The sequence below is a fragment of the Panthera onca genome, chromosome F2, assembly GCF_046562875.1.
Source record: "Panthera onca isolate mPanOnc1 chromosome F2, mPanOnc1 haplotype 2, whole genome shotgun sequence".
In the NCBI taxonomy this organism is placed as follows: domain Eukaryota; kingdom Metazoa; phylum Chordata; class Mammalia; order Carnivora; family Felidae; genus Panthera; species Panthera onca.
In genome coordinates this window covers 24,986,307-25,002,713 of record NC_138356.1, presented here as the reverse complement: position 1 = coordinate 25,002,713, position 16,407 = coordinate 24,986,307, and positions in this window count along the sequence as shown.

The following is a 16,407-nucleotide window of genomic DNA, read 5'->3' as shown; positions in this document are numbered from 1 at the left end:
AAGGTATAAGAATCACAGTACTAAAATGGGTCATGTACAAGAAGAACCATGCATAATAGAAGCATCAGTCCACTCTGGGAGACTAATTTCCCTTAATGAATTCAGGTGGTCCAAAACCAGGTAGAGACTTTATTTCATCAAAGGTCAAATTAAGAAGCACCACAGATGCAATCACCTATTCTGATACCTGCTTTTTTTTCTCAATGCCTAATATTTCAGGGCATCAGATCCATGCCTGTAACTCTAGCTTATAGAAAGTAATTAATAAATGCTCGTTAAATAGGCAATTGCCATTGACCTGCTTTGCTTATCTTAATCATACAGCTACATTAATATACTTCTGAGAAATTGAGTGAAGTAACAAATCTGAAAGCCTCTGTCCAATACTTACATCATGATAAGCATGCAATGGATTTTTCAGAGTCTAAGAATAAGTAATTTATTTTTTCTCAGGGTTGCTGAGATATAATTTGTATACAAAAAGTGCCTATAGTTAATGTACACAATTAGTGAGTTTGTATATATATATATATATATATATATATATATATATATATATATATATATCATGTTACCATCACCACAATCCAGACATATCCATCACCTCCAAAAGTTTCTTTATGTCTCTTTGTTATTTGTTTGTCTTGTGGTAAGAACACTTAACATAAGATCTACTCTCTTAATAATTTTTAAAGTACATAATACCTTATTGTTAACTATGGGCATTGTGTTATACAGCAGATCTCTGGAATTTACTTATCTTGTATAACAGTAACTTTACAGCCACCGAACAAACACCCCATGTCTTCCTACTCCGACCCCTTGATAATTGCCATCCTATTATCTACTTCTATACTGTTGGCTATTTTAGATGCCCTATACAGGAGGAATTATGCAGTATTTGTTCTTCTGTGACTGACTTAATTTGCTTAATATCTCCCACGTCCATCAACAGATGAATAGATAAAGAAAATGTGGTATATACGTACAATGGAATGTTACTCAGCCATTAAATAGAAGAAAATCCTATCATCTGCCACAACATGGATGTAACTGTACGAATACATAATTTAAGTGTTTTTACAATACCTCAAAAACATAAACCCATTGACACTGTGAATATCAAGTGAAGACTTAAATGACAGTCAAAATAAATTCAAGAAAAAACATTTTTAAGCTCTAAACTATCAGAAATATTACTAGTTTTACATGATTACTGAAAGTATTTTTATATAACTGGACCTTCCTTACTTCTTTCCTCCCTCTCTCCCTCCCCCTCTCTCATTCCTTTCTTCATTCCTTTCCTCCTTCTTTCCTTCTTTTCTATAGAACTGTCTGACATTGGCATCCTATGGATACCATTAAATTATTGTCAAAATCTGTACTGAAAAATAAAACAAAACAAAATAATGAAGCTAACATATTAGGAATTCTAATTGGAAAAAGAAAATAAAAATAGCAATCTTACCTAAGAAACACTGAGGAAGAATTTTCCTAACATGAATGAATAATAAAGACAAACCTAATAAATATTAGAGATAACATTTTGTTCTAATACCAATTCTCATTAACATTTATAATTGTTTAAGAATTTAAAATTTGGTCAAAAGTAGTTAAAAGCATCTTAATTTGGTGTTCTAAAGAAAGCAACAAGAAAAACAAAAAATACAAAACAACTCTTTTAAATATATATTTCATAAATATTATCAAAGCTCTAAGTTATTGAGGGAACTTTCATTCCATGCGTAAGGCTTTATTTGGGGCATAATGTTTAACCTCTAATTTAAAATGACTAAGTGGAAAGACGAGTTTATGAAAAGTGATACATGGACCTCTTTTTAAAAAATTCATTTAAGAAATGTATTTAGTTTGAACTATAGCTTTTAATTTGACACTATGGAAATGTAATGAACTCAACTGCTTCTTACGTTCTACAGATAAAAAATGTATACTGAATCATTTTTATCCTTAAGTAAATTAAAAAACTGTAATTTCTTTTAAGTTTGAGAGACATAATCATTTTCATAAATAAAGACCATCATCTCTTAACTGAGAGCTATGGGATTTGGTTGATAATTTAAGAGCTTAGAGATATCCATTGAGATTTATACACAAAAATTAAATATAAAAATTTTTGCTAGCTTTCTAAAATTTTGAATTGGGATTTTTTCATTAAAAAAATTTAAAAGTTACAGGAATTTATGCCGAAAATAATTCTCTGGAATAGAGTTTGGAAACTAGATTTAGCTGCTAGGTAAAAAGGAAAAAATGCTCTATGCTGCCAAATGAAATAGAAATGGTTATTAAAAAACAAAAAGCTGATGTTTGAAAACTTCCTTTCCTAATTAAACATGTGAATATGCCCCAAACCAACCTCCAAATCCTGAATGGATTTTAGATATGAAATGTGCATTATTTCATACTGAGCATTGTTCCTAGTGATAAATAATCTGGCTAACTTTTAATTCCAAAAAAACCATTTTATTCCGGCAAATATTTAGTTGTGCAAACTTTTCCGGCTTCTGAGATATGTTCCTTATGTCCTAAGATACATGAACAATCCTTTTCTTAAAAACTATAATCTTTCACCAGTGTGAATACTGGAGCACATGTATTTTCTTAATATTAGTATTTACCCAACAAAACCTGATGATGCCTTATTGTAAAAATAAGTGTAATCATATACTTTTGTTTGATTTTAATTTTTCTGCACTCCTACATTTCAATCTAATGATCCGTACAAGAGGTAAAGCAAATTGTATGTAACAAGAATGATTCCGTGTTCTGAAATGGCAGGACTATATAAGTAGGCTAGTTTATTTAAGCCTAATCCAATACTTAACACTGCTATGAAAGCTACCCTTAATTGTTTGCTTTTTTACAAACATTTTTTTCATTTAATCTCTACAAAATAATTTTTTAAAATATGGCTGTGTGTGGGTGAGATAGACCATTGGCTAGAAGATACAAGACTTGAAGAGTGCTTTTTTTCTTCTTTTTCTTCTTTTTCTTCTTCTTCTTCTTCTTCTTCTTCTTCTTCTTCTTCTTCTTCTTCTTCTTCATCTTCTTCTTCTTCTTCTTTTCTTTTTAAGGAAACATTTGTTTAAAAGTAAATGGGAGTTAGGATGTAAACAGCCATATGAAAATGTCACTTCCACCCTAAAGAAAAATGTAGATAGTTGCCAAAATCACAATTTTGGCATTTTCTTAAATGTTAAATATATACCTAATATGCAAACCAGCCATTAAATTTTTAGGCTGTTTCATTTCAACCATGAAATATTAAAAATTTTATTCACACAAAGACATATATGCAAATATTCATAGCAACTTTTTCCATAATACTCAAAACATGAAATCAACCAAATGCCTATGGACTAGTGAATGGATAAACAAATTCATACAATGAAATACTACTCAATAATTAAAAGAGAGGAAATATTAATACATGAAGCAACATGAATAATCTTGAGAGTATTATGCTAAGTAAAAGCAGTGAGACACAAACATTTACATACTCTTTGATTCCAATGATAAGAGATGCTACATAGTGTAAACTATAATGACAGAAATAAAGATCAGTGGTTTCTGAAAATAGATATGGGGGAGGGAATCACCTGCAAAGAAACACAGGGCAATTCTTTGAGAGGTGGAAATACTCTACTTCTTGATTGTGGTAGTAGTTTCCACGACTGTATCCATGTCAAAACACATTGGACTTAAAGTGGGTAAATTTTATTGCATGTAAATTATACTTTTTTATAAAAGGTTGTGGGAAGACTCCATTGAGAAGTTACACTTGAGGCATACAAGACCATGAACGGATAATTAAAAATGAAAGTTTATTGACAATACAAGATGAGATATGAAACAAAATGCAAAGGCGGTATTGGCCTAAGGAAGAAGAGCAGTAAGTGAAACTTGTATAATCAGAAAATCATGGGAATCTCTACCAAGAAGGCTCATGGGTCATTGTATTAAATAGGTTTAGTCAAGACAGAAGCCACTCTAGATGTTTCAGAAGTGAAGTAAAACAGAAAATCTGTAGGATTTTAGGGAAATAAGATCAGGAAAGTTGCTCTTTGAAAATTTGGAAGTGAGGACGTGCCTGGGTGTCTCAGTCAGTTTGATGGACCAACTTCAGCTGAGGTCATGATTTCGCGGTTTGTGAGTTCATGCCCTGCGTCGGGCTCTGTGCTGACAGCTCAGAGCCTAGAGCCTGCTTCTGATTCTGTGCCTCCCTCTCTCTCTGCCCCTCCCCAACTCATGCTCTGTCTCTGTCTCTCAAAAATAAATAGACATTAAAAAATTTTTTAAGAAAATTCAGAAGTGAAGAAATCACACAGAAGTCACCATCTGACACTGTGGCTTGCTGTAATACTAAAGTGATTGATTCTCAGGAGGACCTTGGAAGCTGCTGGCACAATCACCCTTAATGTGCTGTCTGCCAGCTCCGACCCACCTGCCTACAGGTGTTTCCAGGGAATAATGGCTCAATTCAGAGGAGTGTCTCCTGTTGATGGAATCTAACAGGGATCCTGCTGGCAAAATGCCTAGCTTCCAATCTTTCATCTTTAACAGGATAGGGAAATGTCTGGTGTCTGGAAGTATGGAGATGTACTTAGAATTACACAGTACCTGGCATGGTGGCATTCTAGCCAGTGAACTTCCATAGTCTGTGATCAGGTTTATTTTGTATATCAATAACTTTGATCTTTCTGGTTTGCCAGAAATCACTGGACTTGAGGAGTTGAACTCAAATATTTAGAACTGTTAAGAGTCTTAAACTAAGATGTCAAATATAACTGTTACCTGAGCCATAGTAGTAGGAGCAAGGCTTCCTACTTGTTGGATGGCCACCATGTATCAGGCTCTGGGCTAAGCAGATTATATGCATTATTTAATTTAATCCTCATATCGACTTGGGGAAATGAACATATCACATTTACTTACAGATGAAGATGACTAGGCTTTAAAAGTTAAGAAATTTACCAAAGTTCTATTGAGGAATGCACTAAGAATTGAGGCAAACTCTCAATAATACTTACTGTACTACCTTGAAATATGTTTCCACATGATTAACAGATTAACACATTATCTACAATCTGCTTGTTCTACATATAAAGCAAAATTATATGTCAACCTATAATCAGAACAGAGGAAATTGAATACTTCAGATGTGATGGCATGCATCTAGTTCCATAATCATTAGTAACAATGGCTGACTTTTACTTCTCATACATACCAGCCACTGTTCTATGCAATTTATATGTCTTAACTCATGTAAAGGCAGGTATCATAAGCATCCTTTAAAGATAGGAAACTGAGACACAGAGAGATTAAGTCACTCACCCATGGTCACAGAGCTAGTAAATGGTGGGTCTAGGATTTAGAACCCAGGCAATCTGCCTCCAGATGTCTTTCAAATTGAGTTTTGAAATCCTTTGTCTCAGATCAATACAATATTTTTGAATGCTGTTGAATCAATATTAAGCCATAATTCTAATTTCCTCATGAATTTATTTCCAAAGAAAAGCTATTAAAAGAAAACACCAAAAAATAAAACCAAAATAACCTGAAGGAATTTGTTGCTAGCAAACCTGCCTTTAAAGAAATCCTCTGAACAGAAAGAAACAGTAACAGAAGGCTTGGAATTTCAGAAAGCAATGTTAAACACTGCACTAAATGTAATAGGTTTCTCATGAGTTTCTAATAATACTTGATTGTTGAAGCAAAATTAAAATAAAATGTGATGTGGTACTCCATGCATGCAGAAGAAATATTTCAATTATATTTTAATTTATTTCAATGTTTATTTTTGAGAGAGAGAGGGAGACACAAAATCAGAAGGCTCCAGGTTCCGAGTGTCAGCAGAGAATCCGACAGGGAGCTCAAACCCACAAACTGTGAGATCATGATCTGAGCTAAAGTTGGACACTCAACCGACTGAGCCACCCAGGTACCCCTCAATTATATTTTAAAAATGGGATAGGTAAAGGATCTAATGGAAGTAAGTTTTCTACACTTAAAGTGGGAAAACTATCAATAACAGTAGACTATTTACTGTAATGCTTTGAGTGACCACCAAGACAACTATATATGGAGATATACACAAAAATATAAATAAATCTGAATGAGATCCTAAAAAGTGTTCAAATAATCCATAATAAAATTTTTTAAAAAAGAGAACAAAAAGTAGAGGAATAATAAAGGAAACAGAAAACAAAATGGCAAACTTAAGCCTTTATATATCAACATTTTCTTAAATCTAAATCGTCTATACCCATTTCAAAACAGACATTGGCAGAATGGATTAAAAAACAACAAATATAATCCAAGAATATGCTGTCTACAAGAAACTCACTTCACATACAATGAAATAAGTAGGCTGAAAATAAAAGGTTGGAAAAAATTGCACCAAGCAAACATTAATCAAAAAGAAAGTAAGAGATGGAGCATCTGAGTGGCTCAGTCAATTAAGCGTCTGACTCTAGATCTCAGCTCAGGTCTTGATCTCAGGGCCGTAAGTTCCAGCCCTATGTTGGGCCCCACACTGGGTGTGAAGCCTACTGAAAGAAAGGAAAGAAAGAAGAAAAGAAGGAAGGAGAAAGAAAGAAAGAAAAAAGGAAGAAAGAAAGAAAGAAAGAAAGAAAGAAAGAAAGAAAGAAAAGTAAGGGGAGAGAAGATAAGAGAGGAGTTGTCTGTCTTGATACCAGATAAAATACAAAGAAAATTATCACAGCCAAAGAGGTATATTACATAATGAAAAAAAGGATCAATTTAAAACAAGACAAAGAAAGGGCGCCTGAGTGGCTCAGTCAGTTGAGCGTCCGACTCTGGTCATGGTCTCCAGGTTCTTGAGTCCTAGCCCCATATCAGGTCCACTGCTGCCTGCATGGAGCCCTTTTTAGATCCTTTTTTCCCCTCTCACTGCCCCTCCCCCCCTTGCACGTGCTCACTTGCTCTCTCTCTCTCTCTCTCTCAAAAATAAACATTAAAAAAAGTCTTTCATTAAAAAACAAACAAAAAAACAAGAAAAGAAAAAACTGGTATTCATGAAAAATAGCTAAAACTCATTAGAATGGCTCAGCTATTAATTAAATGTGAAAAATATCAATGCATAAAGATACTTGAGTAACTTTCAGTGTGAACATGAAAATATGACATTATGGTAAGTGTAAATAAATTACCTCCCATTCTGATGTATATTTTTCAAAGCCTCCACAGATTTATACTGATGGGTAATTTATGATTGCAGATTTCAAATTTTAGCATGACTCTGAATCACCTCAAAGTCTTGTTAAATCACAGGTAGCTGAGTCAAAATCCCATAGTTTCTGATTTGGTAAGTTGGTATTGGATCTTGAGAATTTGCAACTCAAACAACTTCCCAAATAATGCTGATGCTGTTGGTCTGGGAACTACACTTTGAGAATTACTGCCTTGCCACGCCACCACCAGAAGATCAGAGGACAGTTTAATGTTCATTCTAATTCATCACCAGACATTGGAAATGTTACTATATCTCAACTACGTCAACTATTTTTTTTAACATGACGCTGCCTAAAATGAACTACTTCACATATTATTACATTTTAAGCAATTGGTACCATATAAATGAAGCCAAACTAAAGAGGCAACTACAAAAAGAATCACTCTTTTAAAAATCTATTACAGTATAGCACTATATATTTGGAACAGTAATACTACAACAAAACTGATAGTTAAAAGGAAATCTGGAAAATAATGTCCAAAGTGGAAATGAAAATATCAACATGTCCTTCATGGACAATAAGACAGTTGCCAAAATAAAATCAAGCTTCACATTAAACGCAATTCTATCATTCTGTAATTGCTCCCCAAAATGGCTGTAACTGAACTAGCAAAGATGGTATGCCTAGCTTTTTCGTTAAAAGCTTAGTGGGGCGCCTGGGTGGCTCAGTCGGTTAAGCGGCCGACTTCGGTTCAGGTCATGATCTCGCGGTCCGTGAGTTCGAGCCCCGCGTCGGGCTCTGTGCTGACAGCTCAGAGCCTGGAGCCTGTTTCAATTCTGTGTCTCCCTCTCTCTGACCCTCCCCGGTTCATGCTCTGTCTCTCTCTGTGTCAAAAATAAATAAACGTTAAAAAAAAAAATTAAAAGCTTAGTTACATGACTCATTAAGTAAAAAATCGGTTTTATCATCATATGTTTCTCAGTCTACCTCTGGAACTCCTTGAAAATCATTTAAAATGGGTTTGTTGAGGGGCAAAGAACAATGAATGAGATTGGTATATGCAAGTCTGGTACGTCAGGGCGCTGAATATGCATATGATTCTCATACTAAAGTATCTTTTCAGACACAGAGCCATGGTAATAAGTCTCAGATTCTGAGAAACACAGCATGTTAAAGTAAGAGATTGTGAAAATAAATAGAACTATAAATAGTGACTGGCTATAAAACCAGCAACTACAGTCAAAAGTGAAAGAAAACATTTTTCGTACATGTATACATATTATAAAAATCATTTCAGGGTCGAAATGGTGAGGTAATATCACATATGTATAGAAATTGTCAAAGACATAAATTTTGAATAGAAAGAATTTTATATAGAACAATAACTAAAAATGATGATGCTATTTTTACCAGCAGTCACTTTAGCTGGCCTTTCCCTGGATTGAATTACTACATTATTTTCAGCACATTCCTTCCAACATTCTTCATTTCTACCCCAATATTGTTATTCTGACATGCACTTTCCTTGAATCTTATCATTTTAATTTTTCATGCAGCAAACCTAATGCTTTTTTTTGAATATGTAGTGATAATTTTGAGGTCTACAGACTAGGCCTTTGAATTTAAACTTTTCATTGTCATTTAACCTTACATAATGCCCTCATTTAATCTTACATAAACAACTTGCTGTAAAAGTATCTGTTTACATAAAAGTATCTGTTTAATATATATATAGATATCAAGTAAAAGGAAATCCTAAACTCATGCTTAGTTCCAATTTTGAACAATGACCTGTATGCTTGAAAATACTTACTTCTTGAAAGTAAATCTATTCCAATTTCTTTGTATACAGCATTACAGCTATAACATTCCGGGATTATCACATAGTTTTCATACCACCTATGATTTGCTTCTGTAATTAACTAGTATAATAATATTATGAGTTTTTTGAGAGAGGATCTCTAGTGTAATCTTCCCCATGTTTAATTTTGTAAATATATTTGTATTCTCTTTTCAAGAATTTAGATCTCTGTCCAAGAGTTCAGCCACATCTGATAAGGGTATAGAAAAATAGCAAAAACAAAACAAAACAAAACACTTCCCAGAGCTTTTCCTCCCATATATTACTGAGTAATCAGTGCTATGTGGTCTGCTGTACATAAATACATTGGGACTTATTCTCAGGAGACCTACATTTTAGGCACCTTTAAGTCACCAAATATTTACTTGGACACACTAATCATTCATTAAGAAAAAAATCATTGAGTGCCTCAGTGCTAGCCATTAATAACACTACAATTAAAGACAAAGTCTTTCCTTAAGCTGTTTACTACCTGGTAAGCGAAACAGTTATATTATAGTTGGTAAATACTAGCTAAGGTTAATTACAGGTTTTCTAAGTATCTCAAAGCATGGTTAATCATAGGAGGCTTCCTAACTTGATGTGCAAAGACAAATTGTGTGTCTTAGATTGAGCTGCCTGGAAACAGACTTTGAGATGGAGAATCATGTGCATAAGAGAATGAAATAGTGAGTTCTGCCGAAAAGAAAATCTGGAAGGAGTACCCTGTATCCGTTCATTCTGTGTGTGTGTGTGTGTGTGTGTGTGTGTCCTAAAAGAAAAACATAAGAGCATAACAAGCAAATAGAACAGGAAGCCAGGAGAGAGAAAGACAGAATAAACATATTCTCAGCAAGTGCCCCTTGTGTGGTGGGAACATAGGATATAATAAGAGATAAGTTATGAATTTAGGAGTAAGAGTGACAAGACCTTGAGGAGCCATGTATGCCATGGAAAGAGCATTAGAATTTGTCCTGAAGGCAGAGGTGGGAAAATGGGAAGTTTTAAGCAGGGGTAAATGACATACTCTGATCTGTCTGCAGCGCTGCCAAGGGATTAAATAAGAGGTAAGAATAAAGGCAAAATCATGAAATAGTTATAATAGTTTATGGAAGAAAAAAATGATGTCTTAACGTAGAGGCACTTATAGAATGGAAACAGTGGAAAGACTAGAAGGTTAGGAAGGAACAGTGATAGGCTTTGGTGATTGTCTGGATGTGGGGACTGAAGAAGAAAGAAGGCCAATGTGATTTCTTAGTTTATGATTCTAATGACTGAATTAACAATGTTGCCACTGATAGGATGAAAACCTAAAAGGAAAAGTTAATGCAATATCCAGATAAAGATGTTCAATAAACAGTTGGAAATGCAAATCTCTGTGCTAAGAAGAATAATTTGGGTCAGCAATTTACAGAAAAAATAGAAACAATTAGAATAGATTCAAACAATTTAGGAATGTTGCAAAAAACAAAAAAAATGAAGATGATACTATTATTTAAGGTTGCACTAAAAATAATTTGTAAAGGAGATTATGAAAGAATGTTCAGTTCCTTAATTTCTAAAACTGATCCTGTAAAAACTGTAAGAACTGGCATTTTACCTCACCTATGTTCAATTTGAGATGCAAGTAAATTGTCTGATAAGAAAAATCCTTGGATAAAATAAATTACTAGATAAACATCATTATTTTATTTAAGTGACTATTCTATTTATATACCTACTTATCTCAGCAGCTCTTGTCTTTCTTATTTCTTTATTTTTTCTGCCAGGACCTTAATCTCAGGGTTATCTTAAGATTCATTCCTGGTTCACTATTCTTCTTCCTCAGTCTCATTTCTTGGTTTATTTCTTCTACTCTCAAGATTGTAAGTGCCACATATACACTGAGAAGTTTGAACTATTTCCAGATCTGACATATTTTCTGAGGCTCACTCAGAATTACATACAGTCAATGATGTGCCCACTAAAATCCCAATTTAAATTGTCATCTTCCCTGCAACTTTTATTTCTATATTCTTGATAAAGTTAGGAGTACCACAGTCTATGCAGTTACCCAAGCCAGAAATCTGAGAAAATATAGACTCCTCCCTTTCCTCACATCTTATAGTCAATCACTACATTCTTATGATTATATCTTTTTTTAATTAATAAACTTTATTTTCAGAAGAGTTTTAGGTTCACAGAAAAATTAAGTGGGAAGTACAAGTAATTCCCTTTACCTCATCCCTGCCACACACACAATCTTCCCCGCTATCCACACCTCCATCACAGTGGAACATTTATTACAATCCATGAAACTCTCTTGACAAATCTTTGTAACTCAGTCTATAGTTTACTTTAAGGTACACTTTTGGTGTTATAAATTCTATGGGTTTTGACAAATACATTATGGTATGTACCCATAATTATAGTATCATACAGTAATTTTACAGCCTGAAAAATCTTCTGAGTTATGCCTATTCATACCTCCCTCTCACTGAACATTGGAAATCACTTATCTTTTTACTATCTTCATAGTTTTGACTTTTCCAGAATGTCATATAGTTGAAATCAAACAGTACACAGCCTTTTTACTTAGTAATATGCAGTGAAGGTTCTCATGTCTTTTCATGGCCCTGATAGTTCATTTATTTTTAGAGCTGAATAATATTCCAGTGCTTGGAGGTACCACTGTTTATGTACCCATTCACCTACTGAAGGACACACTGATCACTTCCAAGTTTTGGCGATCATGAATAAAGGTGTTATAAACATCTATGTGCAGATTTTTGTGTGTACAAAAGTTCTCAACCCCAGGAGGCACAACTGTTAGATTGTTCTGTAAGAATATGGTAGTTTTTAAGAAACTACCAAACTGTCTTCCAAAGTGGCTGTACCATTTTGCATTCCCACCACAATGAATAAGACTTCCTGTTGTTCCACATCCTCACTAGTATTTGATGCTGTACGTGTTCTGGATTTTGGTATATAGTAGTGTCTCATTGTTGTTTTAGTTTACAATTCCTTGATGACGTATGATGTTGACCATCTTTTGATATGCTTACTTCCATCCGTATATCTTCTTTGGAGAGGTGTTTAGCTTTTGGGGCATTTTTTTATATCAGGTTGTTGTTAACATATTGTTAGATTTTAAGAGTCACTGTATATTTTAAAGAAGAGTCCTTTATCAGATGTATCTTTTGCAAATCTTTTCTCTCAATCTGGGGCTTGTCTTCTCATTCTCTTGACATTGTCTTCTACAGACCAATTTTTATTTTTTATTTTTTTTATTTTTTTTTTTTTTATTTATTTTTTTATTATTATTTTTTTTAATATATGAAATTTACTGTCAAATTGGTTTCCATACAACACCCAGTGCTCATCCCAAAAGGTGCCCTCCTCAATACCCATCACCCACCCTGCCCTCCCTCCCACCCCCCATCAACCCTCAGTTTGTTCTCAGTTTTTAACAGTCTCTAATGCTTTGGCTCTCTCCCACTCTAACCTCTTTTTTTTTTTTCCTTCCCCTCCCCCATGGGTTTCTGTTATGTTTCTCAGGATCCACATAAGAGTGAAACCATATGGTATCTGTCTTTCTCTGTATGGCTTATTTCACTTAGCATCACACTCTCCAGTTCCATCCATGTTGCTACAAAAGGCCATATTTCATTTTTTCTCATTGCCACGTAGTATTCCATTGTGTATATAAACCACAATTTCTTTATCCATTCATCAGTTGATGGACATTTAGGCTCTTTCCATAATTTGGCTATTGTTGAGAGTGCCGCTATAAACATTGGGGTACAGGTGCCCCTATGCATCAGTACTCCTGTATCCCTTGGATAAATTCCTAGCAGTGCTATTGCTGGGTCATAGGGTAGGTCTATTTTTAATTTTCTGAGGAACCTCCACACTGCTTTCCAGAGCGGCTGCACCAATTTGCATTCCCACCAACAGTGCAAGAGTGTTCCTGTTTCTCCACATCCTCTCCAGCATCTATAGTCTCCTGATTTCTTCATTTTGGCCACTCTGACTGGCGTGAGGTGGTATCTGAGTGTGGTTTTGATTTGTATTTCCCTGATAAGGAGCGACGTTGAACATCTTTTCATGTGCCTGTTGGCCATCCGGATGTACAGACCAATTTTTAATTGAATGAAATCCAGCTTAGCAAATCTTTCTCTCATGGGTTGTATTTTTGGTGTAGTATCTAAAAAATCATCACCATATACAAGGTCACCTATATTTTCTCCTATGTTACCTAAGATATTTGTTAATTCTTCATTTTACATTTAAGTCTATAATGCACTTTGAGCTAACTCTTGTGAAGAACATATGGTCTGTGTCTAGATTCATCTGTATCTCTTCTCAACCTACCTTCTCCTCACTGTCCCAATGACTATTTTCCTCGTCATTTCCTCAGCAGCCCTTCCTATACTGTTGCATTATCCACTTAAGTTTGTCTTCTTTAACCCAGGATAATGTATCTAACAAGAAAATCACGCCCTATGACTGCTGAAAGCCTCCTCTGGCTTCCATTCCTAAAAGGATTTGGTATGATCTTTAATGTCTCATACAAAGTCTTTTGTATTTTCTTCCTACCTCTCCAGTTTCAGCTCTCCACCACGTTCTTCTACAGTCACACATTATTGAACTATAATTGCTTGCATGAAATTTGTAACTTGCATCTATTTACATTCATGAATATTATTACTTTTGCTTTTTCCCTTCTGACTTTTTCTTTAGCTAAAACTATAATCCAAGTATCCTTTCCATAAGAGAGCATTCCCTGATCCCAGAGCTTATTTTAAAATTCTGCACCCATTTTCTCAGCTTCTCTAAAGCTCCATATACTCCCGGATGGTCACACTTCACAGACTTGATTGCTATGTGTGTGTTTATATGTCTGTCTTTCCTGATAGACTGTCAGCTCCTCAAAGATACGCGCAATGTCTAAATCATGTCTTCAGATTTATACAGCCCTGGCACAGGCTAAATCCTTCAGGAATATGTGTTGAACTGATAATAATACTACAGATGCAGTACGACCACTGTCATCCTACCTGTACCATTCCAAAATATCCTTGATTTAACTCTTCACCTTTTGCCCCTCTAACTGATGACTGAGAACAGAAGAGATTAAAGAAGGGTAAGAATTAAAGTCAAGTTTAATAAGAACTTCTGCTCTGGGCTGTACTTTCCTTTTAAAGCCTGTTGTGATACACTTGCTTTCTTAAGCACCAAAACGAACTGAAATAAATGATGCCAAGATGGCTCATTCTTTCACCATCAAATAGTGTCCAAAATCTGGCAGTTGTGCCAAGAACTTGGAATGGGAAGGCCTGTTTACTATTTCTGGCTTTGACTCCAACTTGCTGAATGTCCTTGAGCAATTTCCTTAACCTCTATTTGCTTGCATTTCCTGTACTATAAAAGATGCCTATGAGTGCTTCACAATGAGACTCTGGGGAATCCTTATTTGAAAGGCAGTACAGAAATGTTTTTATTTACATCTCTTTGAGAGTAAGGTACTTGAATATGAGCAAAAAGAAAGACCCTCCCAAGAGGTTAAAATCAAGAAGTAGAGAAGACCTGAAATCAAGTTAGGTGATGAATTGCAAAGCCTATTCTGTTTTTTAATACGAATGAGTGTATTGCCTCAAACTAGCGTAGATCATTTCAAAACAAGAAGGCTTTATTTTCCAGTCATTTAAGGCAAGCCAACCTGTGTGGCCACCTTACAAGCTAACAAAATGTGTTTTTGTACAGCAGCATGTATCCTACTTTTATGTTTATACAGTCGTGTACAGTACACTTGCTTAAAAACTATTTTTCCCCCAAAATGACAAGTTGTTGAAATTTACTCCTTCTTAATTATGTACTTTTAACTACACAGACAGTTGAATACATAAAATCTACTTTGACAAGATATAAAGGGCAGGATAAAGTGATAAGGATTTGGAATATGGTAATCTAGGGTATTTTATTAAAAGTCATTTTTAAGTCATGAGTGGTAAAATTTAATAAAGTATTCCACATGATCTCTTATGTAAGTAGAATTTATAAGGTTTTGAAGGCTTTTTTTATTGTTGTTATCAAGGAGAAAGTTCTCAGGACAAGCTACAATTTGTTAGAAAATATAAAGGTTGTGACAGAAAGCCTAAAGAATGCATTTTCTACATTCTGATGAAGATACAAATCTAGAATATCCTTTAACTTTACAGCAAAGTGATGTAAGAATTAAACATTTGCATATTGCTTATAAATAACCTTCCAGATTAATGGCAGCTAGTCATCTCCAGTGGCCTCTTTTTAATATTGTCACATGAATAAAGGACGATTTTGTTTCAAGATAGAAAAGACTTCCTTAACTTTACATAAGGTTAAACCCATTTCCTCTAGTTCATCTGCACATTCAGGTGCTCTCAATAATTATTAGCACTGCATCTTTCTATACACTGTTGCCAGAGTTAGCTTTGGAAAACCATAAATTATAAAGTCCACATGGTGATGAAAATAACTTTGATGGTTATTCATTGCTTTAAAAACAAACTGTACCTTGGGGCACCTGGGTGGCTCAGTGGGTTGAGCGTCCGACTTCGGCTCAGGTCATGATCTCGCGGTTTGTGGGTTCGAGCCCCACATCGGGCTGTGTGCTGACAGCTCAGAGCCTGGAGCCTGCTTTGGATTCTGTGTCTCCCTCTCTCTCTGCCCCTCCCCTGCTCATGCTCTGTCTGTCTCTATCTCTCAACAATAAATAAATATTTTAAAAAATTAAAAAAAAAACTGTACCTCTAGCCTAATAGTTAAGTCTTTCATAAAATGCTCCTAATCTGACATTCCTGTTTTATCTTTAAGTAAGTCCTTTTCTCTACTAGTTTTACCACTGTGATCTTATTTCAAGATTCAGATCAAAGCCCATAATTCCACCCTCCTAGCCTTTCCTTTGTGCCATAGCATGTTGTTTAATTCCCACCATCGTACTACTTACCATACTCCATCTTTATGAGAAATACTCATAAAATATTAAGAGTATAATATAATACATAATACTCATAATACTTAGAAAGCAACAACCCTATTTACTTAGAGAAGATTGTTTGAAAAATCAAGTATTTTAAAGTTGCTGCCATCAGACTCTATGCTGGGGGTATAGTACATCGTTCACTCAACTGAGCACTGATTGGACAGTCAGGACTTTTTTAATCACCAGTGGTAAAAACTCATGGCTTAGCTCAGCAAACTTCTTTGTCAGACTGCACAGTTATTTTATATGATCAAAGATAGCAAGAGACAATGAAACTGTCAAACTGTCTTTAACATGATCAAAATTTTTAAAATGAGAATACTCATTTCTGATGAGAAGGTGTTTAAACA